The 8,288-nt window shown below is 39.3% G+C and overlaps 1 non-coding gene across 1 annotated transcript; it reads left to right on the top strand.

The window, feature by feature from the left end:
- Positions 1 to 2,369: 2,369 nt before the first annotated feature.
- LOC122028389 lies at positions 2,370 to 2,475 on the top strand. The gene has a single exon (XR_006124779.1). It is a non-coding gene; the product is annotated as a small nucleolar RNA R71 (small nucleolar RNA).
- Positions 2,476 to 8,288: the final 5,813 nt, after the last annotated feature.

Below are 8,288 nucleotides of genomic sequence, written 5' to 3'. Positions count from 1 at the left end.
GGAGAATAAAAAGTCCAAGTCTTAGAGAGGAGGAGAATCCGGATCTAAGAGATCTTGAGAGATTAGAGAGGAGTTTTTAAGAGATTGGGAGAGAAAGAGATGTTTTGGAGAGTTGGGGGTGTGCGGAACACGGCCAAGATCTGGCCGTGTAAGGTAGAAAGAAGACTTAAATAACTCTCCTACACGGGCCGTGCAGATCCACACGGCCTCCCCCTCTTCCTTCTCTGGATTCTTCGCACGGCCGTGTCTGGGACACGGCCTCTCCATCTTTCTTCTCGGAATTCTTTGCACGGCCGTGTTTGGGACACGACCTAGTCCTTTTTCTCCTCGGGAGATCCTACACGGCCGTGTCTGGATGACATGGCCCAAGCACTTCCCTTCTCTACAACCTTTGCCTGGCCATGTATAGCACACGGCCGGGCTCTGTTTTGCACCTAACCTGAAAACAAAATCAAAAGAATGCATCAAACTAAAAGAAATTAAAATACAAATCAAAACTAACTAAAAGAACCCTTGGGTTGCCTCCCAAGAAGCGCTTGTTTAAGGTCTTTAGCTCGACCAAACTTGATCATTCACTTCTTTTCCTCGCCCTTGGAGGACAGATATACTTTTCATTTTTGTTGGGAGATCTTCTCCCAACATCTTCCACCACATTGTCTCCTTCGTTTGGTGGCCTTCCATGAGGATGGAAATTCCATTCCTCAAGTTTATAAATGCTTGTCCTGCTACAAGCATTTAAAAGAGACGAGACATGGTTAGAGATATTAGATAAACCATATTCCAACCTTTCCTTACCAATTACCAAAGAAAGCTTATGATTTTTGACATCAATTATAGCTCCAGCTGTAGCAAGGAAAGGTCTTCCTAATATGATAGGAATCCTGGGGTCCTCTTCCATGTCCAACACGATAAAATCTGTGGGAATAACATTCTCATCCACCTCTATTGGCACATCTTCTATAATACCCAGAGGGTACCTACAGGAATGATCGGGAAGTTGAAGTGCCATAGTAGTAAGTTTAATGTTTTTGAGACCTAATTTATTACAAATTGAATAGGGAATGAGGCTAACACTTGCCCCTAAATCACAAAAAGCTTTTTCAAAAAAATCTTTTCCTATGTTGCAAGGAATATAAAAGCTCCCTGGGTCCTTTAGTTTTGGGGAACTGTTCTTCTCCAAAATAGCACTACATTCCTCACTAAGCGCAATTGTCTCAACCTCTCCTCTTCTTCTCTTGTTTGACATGAGATCCTTCAGGAATTTGGCAAATCTAGGCATTTGAAGAATAGCATCAATAAGAGGTACCTCTACACAAATTTCCTTAACTTTTTCTAAAAACTTGCCAAATTCTTCATCTTTCTTGAGCATTGTAAGTCTCTGAGGAAAAGGGATAGCTTTGCTCTGATGGTTCAGTGGAAGAGTCTCTTCAACCTCAATGGTACTCTCCTCATTAGCTTGAATCTGATTTAGTATAAGAGGAGAGAGCTCTTCTTCTTTTTGTATCCCTTTTGGAGCAGTCACTTGGGAGTCTCCTAAGGTCCGTCCGCTCCTAAGCTCAATTCTATTGCAATGCTCCATAGGATTCACATCAGGTTTTCCTGGAAGTTGTCCTGGTGCTCTGGATGATGAGGAAGCTAGTTGGGCAATTTGACTATCCTGGATCTTTTGATGCTTTTCAGAATTATCCATTCTCTGAATGAGCTTTGCTAAATCTTGCTTCATTTCATTCTGACTTGAGATAATTTCTTCAAGCATCTTTTCAATATTTGACTTTGGTAAGCCTTGAGAAGATAGATGTTGAAAATTTTGTTGCCCAGCTTGAAAATTTGGTCTTGCCCCCATAGATGGTCCTAGATCTTGATTATTTCTGTAAGAAAAATTGGGATGGCTCTTCCATCCAGGGTTATAAGTATTTGAGTATGGGTTGTTCTTCCTTTGATTCTAACTCATGATTGCATCACATTGTTCCAGTTGATTGATTTGTGCAGTGATAGCTCCCAATGGACATGAGTCATTTGAGTGCTCTGAACTCCCACATACTTCACAAGATGTACTAATAGCATTGACCATATTAGCACTAGTCCCCATATTCTCAAATTTCTTTGTAAGAGCGTCCAATTTTGCAGACAAAAGAGTGACTGCATCTACATCAAACTTCCTTGATGCTTTAATTGTTGGGTTTACAGAAGAATAGCCACCGCTTCTTTCATTTGCCCATTGATGATGATTTTGTGCTACACTGTCAATAATTTCTTCAGCTTCATCTAAACTTTTATTCATAAGTGCCCCTCCAGCAGCTGAATCAAGGGACACTTTGGTATGATAGTTGATACCATTATAAAAAGTGTGCAACACTAACCATCTTTCCAACCCATGATGTGGGCATTGTCTGAGCATACTATTATATCTATCCCATGCTTCAAAAAGAGATTCTGAGTCAGTTTGCTTGAAGCTTGCAATTAAATTCCTCATATGAGCTGTTTTGCTTGGTGGATAGAATTTATCAAGAAACTGTTGCTCACACTGCTCCCAAGTGGTGATGCTATTAGGGGCCAAAGAATTCAGCCATTGCTTTGCCCTATCTCTTAAAGAAAACCCAAATAATAATAATCTAACTGGTTCTGAAGGAACTCCATTCATTTTCATGGTACCACATATTTCATAAAAGACCTCTAAGTGTTGATTGGGGTCTTCATGAGGTCCTCCACCAAATTGGTTCTGCTGCACCATAGATATAATTGCGGGTTTGATCTCAAAGTTATTAGCTTTTACTGAAGGTCTTGAAATACTAGATCGAAAACCTCTTGCATAAGGTGCTGCATAATCCTCGAGTGGTCTATTTGCCATGTTCAAATGTTCCTGTTCTTCAATTTGCCTTTGCAGAATTCTTCTTTTATGGAAAGTTCTGTCAATCTCAGGGTCAAAAGGAAAGAATTCCCCTGCAAAGTTAGATCTTCGATACACAAGAACAAGATAGCAAATGACAATTCAACAGAAAAAGAAAAAATAAATAAAAGAATAAAAAATGCAGAATTGAATTTGTACAAAAAGAATTAACAAGAAGTAAAAGTTATACAAGAAAGTAAAAACAGAAATCTAATGATTAGTTACAACTATGCAATATGAAAGGAAAACAAATGTTATGTTTAGTCTAACTCAATTGATAATTCCTAATGTTATAGCGCAGTCCCCGGCAACGGCGCCAAAAACTTGTTACGCTCCGCAAGTAATATAAAAGATTATCGTATCCACAGGGACTGGAATAAGCACTAGAAATGCCTCAATGCGAATTAGCTAAACAACTATCCAATTGTTTCAAATGCAAAGTGAAGGTAAACAAATCTAATATTAAAGATCAACAAACAAGAGTTTAGTGTTTTGGGTTATGATAAGGGGAGATTCTAGGAGTTTCAGTTTCTTTGTAAGATTTCTTGAATGTAAATGGTTCACCAATTCATATCCCTCAATTGCCAAACACTTGTAGAAAGTTGCCGGTTCTCTCTTGCAATAGATAACCGGCTAATGACTGAGAAATGTATCTAAATATGATCAATTAGACGTGAACCTACGTTGTCCTTACACAGAAGCGCACCTATTACTATGCCTTCCTCGGATATCAACATAGAAGCCCACAACTTATTAATCTATCAAGATACAAGAAACTAATCACAAGATCCATCCTACTCTCTTGAATATTCCTATTTCCTCTTCAAGATTATCTCTCAAACGTCCTTACACGGGCTTGCACCTATCACGTGGATCCCTCGGATGATCGAGTGAGAGTTTATCTTTACTAAGTCCACAAGAAATCCAAACAATCAATCAAGAATGAGAATTAAGCACAAATCACCATTAATCATTCAAGATCTAATTGATACAAGCAAGACAATGTCATTGAAACAAGAAATTGGCAAATCCATAAGAGATTACATCAATCCATCATACAAATACTCCCTTAATCCTAGAATACAAGATCTACTCCATGAATCGAGGAAGAATACCCGAAGAAATAAAGATTACAAGCATTTCTTAAATCCCCAATCCAAGAAACCAAGAAAAGGGGGAAAGAGAAAACTTATCTACGAAGAAGCCTCGTCTTCGGATCCAATCCTCGCTCCGGAGTCGAAATCGTCAAGAACTCCCCTCGAATCGCCCAGAAATCCTCCCAAGAATGGGAGGATACCACCAAATCTTGCCTTCTCCCAAAGGGGAAGAGATCCCCTTTCAATTCATGAAGGAGGGTTTAAATAGAGGAGGAAATCGGGCGCCACACGGCCCCATGACACGGTCGTGTGAGATTCACACGGCCATGTCCAGTTCCTTCTCTGCCAAAGCTGCACGGCCGTGTGGTTCTGCTACACGGCCGTGTGGTGCACACGGCCACCACCTGCTTGGCCTCTGGAAACCTCACACGGCCGTGTAGATCTACACGGCCATGTAAGGCATCTGCTCTAATTTCTTCAAATCAAGACACGGCCGTGTGAGATTCACACGGCCATGTCCTCTTCCCTTCCTGTTAAAACTACACGGTCGTGTGTGGTACACGACCTGATGCTCTCTCCCTTCAATTCCTTCCAAGCTTGTCCGAGGACGCATAATCTTCACCAATTTCGACTCCTGTGTACAGAAAATGTACAAAAAGCAGATCTCCGAACCAAAAGAGTAAATATGCTAAAAGGAAAGCTGGAAGTATAAAAATGCTTAGATCAAGCATGCTCAAAGTATGTAAATGTGCATAAAAACATGCACAAAAGAGTATATAATCTGAACCATGCGAAAGGAAACCATATACTAAGTACTAATTATTCTACATGAGAAAGTTATACCTTTGTTGCGTGCCCTTCGCAATCCCGACAACAACGTTTCTTTAGATGCGGATCTTAGCGCGATCAAGTGGTCGTGCCTCTATGATATCCACACGAACAAGTCTTGTTTGTCTCACAAACTCACAAAATGGAGAATGCAACAACCAAAGGTTGTGCTAGCAACCCTTTTGGAGGTTTCGGCCAAGTGGAAGAGAGGAGGAGGAAGAAGAGCAAGACTACCAAAAACTCATCATGAAAATGAATCCAAAAACCCTTTTTTATAGATTCATGAAATTGCCTCATGCCTTAATGTCAATTGCCTTGATTGACATTAATATTTGTCTTCATCCAATGAATACAATGCATCCAATGCATGCAATGCATAAGCAATTCAAATTATTCACTCTTCATCCAATGCATCCAATGCATGAGTAATTCAAGTGGTACACTCCTCTTTTTTTTCATGAATTTAAATTTAATGAAATCATATAATGAGTCCAACTCATTAATCATTAATTAATTCATAAAATCATATAATGAGTCCAACTCATTAATCATCAATCCAATTGATTCAATGAGTCTAATTTGAATTGGACTCAATCCAATAGTTGAATTTAATTGAGTCTCACTAAATGAGTCCAATTTGAATTAGACTTAATCCAATGATTCATCATATGAATCCATCTCCATTGACTTGTTCTTTGTGTGTGACCCAATAGGTTCTCGTAACGTTAGCAATGTATCCAAATCAACATTTAAATACATAAGCAATGAGTGACATCTAGTAAGGCATCATTGCTACCTAAGTGACGAGAATGTCAAGATCCGACTTAACCTTTCCGTGGCTATTATCTTGTATGACTCAATCCTTCTATCCTCGATATCTAGATTGATCAATAAGGCATAGTCCGTGTCATCCTCTTATCAATCTTTATGTTTCTTGATCTCTAAGTAAACATACTCAATTAAATAAACTCAATATCGCATATTGACTTATTTAAGCATGGTCATGCATTCTTGTGTCCTACTAATCAAGGGGCCCATAAATATCACTTCCGCCATATGGAAGGGATAGATCCCATCTACATCACTCACATCCCTCCGCATAACTTATTACATACCCAGTGATCGACTTTATGGTCCACCCTATTACGGGTGACGTTTGTCGATACCAAAGTATACAACTCCTTATGTAGGGAACCGTAGTGACTTCAGGTCTAAAGACTATTCATACTAATAGTCACATGAGAATGTTTATGACACTTATATAACGATCTATGAAACATTCACATGGCAGGTCATTCAGTATATATTCTCTAATATATACTCATGTGTCAACCTGATATCTCATATCCATGACTTGTGAGATTAAATCATCCGTTGACCTACATGCTAGTCTCAACGTATTAATATTGTCCTTGCATATTAATACTTGACTAGGAATAATTAAAAGTAGTGTTCTATGTATATCTACAATATCCCACTATCAATTCAACCAATTGATATGTTGTAGATTAGAACCTCTTACTCTAGAACATTATTATTAATCTATCAAGATACAAGAAACTAATCACAAGATCCATCCTACTCTCTTGAATATTCCTATTTCCTCTTCAAGATTATCTCTCAAACGTCCTTACACGGGCTTGCACCTGTCACGTGGATCCCTCGGATGATCGAGTGAGAGTTTATCTTTACTAAGTCCACAAGAAATCCAAACAATCAATCAAGAATGAGAATTAAGCACAAATCACCATTAATCATTCAAGATCTAATTGATACAAGCAAGACAATGTCATTGAAACAAGAAATTGGCAAATCCATAAGAGATTACATCAATCCATCATACAAATACTCCCTTAATCCTAGAATACAAGATCTACTCCATGAATCGAGGAAGAATACCTGAAGAAATTAAAGATTACAAGCATTTCTTAAATCCCCAATCCAAGAAACCAAGAAAAGGGGGAAAGCGAAAACTTATCTCTGAAGAAGCCTCGTCTTGGATCCAATCCTCGCTCCGGAGTCGAAATCGTCAAGAACTCCTCGAATCGCCAGAAATCCTCCCAAGAATGGGAGGATACCACCAAATCTTGCCTTCTCCCAAAGGGAAGAGATCCCTTTCAATTCATGAAGGAGGGTTTAAATAGAGGAGGAAATCGGGTGCCACACGGCCGTGTGAGATTCACACGGCCATGTCCAGTTCCTTCTCTGCCAAAGCTGCACGGCCGTGTGACTCACATGGCCAGGACCCTTCTGTTCTCTGGAAATGCTACACGGCCGTGTGGTGCACACGGCCACCACCTGCTTGGCCCTTGGAAACCTCACACGGCCGTGTAGATCTACACGGCCACGTAAGGCATCTGCTCTAATTTCTTCAAATCAAGACACGGCCGTGTGAGATTCACACGGCCATGTCCTCTTCCCTTCCTGTTAAAACTACACGGCCGTGTGTGGTACACGGCCGTGTGTGGTACACGGCCTGATGCTCTCTCCCTTCAATTCCTTCCAAGCTTATCCGAGAACGCATAATCTTCACCAATTTCGACTCCTGTGTACAGAAAATGCACAAAAAGCAGATCTCCGAACCAAAAGAGTAAATATGCCAAAAGGAAAGCTGGAAGTATAAAAATGCTTAGATCAAGCATGCTCAAAGTATGTAAATGTGCATAAAAACATGCACAAAAGAGTATATAATCTGAACCATGCGAAAGGAAACCATATACTAAGTACTAATTATTCTACATGAGAAAGTTATACCTTTGTTGCGTGCCCTTCGCAATCCCGACAACAACGTTTCTTTAGATGCGGATCTTAGCGCGATCAAGTGGTCGTGCCTCTATGATATCCACACGAACAAGTCTTGTTTGTCTCACAAACTCACAAAATGGAGAATGCAACAACCAAAGGTTGTGCTAGCAACCCTTTTGGAGGTTTCGGCCAAGTGGAAGAGAGGAGGAGGAAGAAGAGCAAGACTACCAAAAACTCATCATGAAAATGAATCCAAAAACCCTTTTTTATAGATTCATGAAATTGCCTCATGCCTTAATGTCAATTGCCTTGATTGACATTAATATTTGTCTTCATCCAATGAATACAATGCATCCAATGCATGCAATGCATAAGCAATTCAAATTATTCACTCTTCATCCAATGCATCCAATGCATGAGTAATTCAAGTGGTACACTCCTCTTTTTTTTCATGAATTTAAATTTAATGAAATCATATAATGAGTCCAACTCATTAATCATTAATTAATTCATAAAATCATATAATGAGTCCAACTCATTAATCATCAATCCAATTGATTCAATGAGTCTAATTTGAATTGGACTCAATCCAATAGTTGAATTTAATTGAGTCTCACTAAATGAGTCCAATTTGAATTAGACTTAATCCAATGATTCATCATATGAATCCATCTCCATTGACTTGTTCTTTGTGTGTGACCCAATAGGTTCTCGTAACGTTAGCAATGTAT

Source organism: Zingiber officinale, chromosome 10A (genome assembly GCF_018446385.1).
Source record: "Zingiber officinale cultivar Zhangliang chromosome 10A, Zo_v1.1, whole genome shotgun sequence".
Taxonomy (NCBI): Eukaryota; Viridiplantae; Streptophyta; class Magnoliopsida; order Zingiberales; family Zingiberaceae; genus Zingiber; species Zingiber officinale.
This window is presented reverse-complemented; position numbering and strand designations above follow the sequence as displayed.